Source organism: Plasmopara halstedii (genome assembly GCF_900000015.1).
Source record: "Plasmopara halstedii genome assembly, contig: Scaffold_525, whole genome shotgun sequence".
Taxonomy (NCBI): domain Eukaryota; phylum Oomycota; class Peronosporomycetes; order Peronosporales; family Peronosporaceae; genus Plasmopara; species Plasmopara halstedii.
In genome coordinates, this window is record NW_020187445.1 from 1,117,129 (window position 1) to 1,117,377 (window position 249).

Here is a 249-nt window from a genome sequence, read left to right on the forward strand (position 1 = left end):
CATGCATTCCCTGTGCCTCTTGGTACTCTCTATACGCTTGAAAGTGCTGTTCTCTCTGTCTCGCGTCATCACAAGCGATTTCATCGTAGGACATACGGTGATCTCGTGCTCCCAGAGCTGAACCACGTGATACTGGCATGTGACGTTGGGATTGACTCTTGATGCGTTCAAGCATGACACTCCTAAATGCCCTGCCGAAGCGCTACTAAGTACGGAAGGCTGTTGATGACGCTGTCCGTTATCAGACCT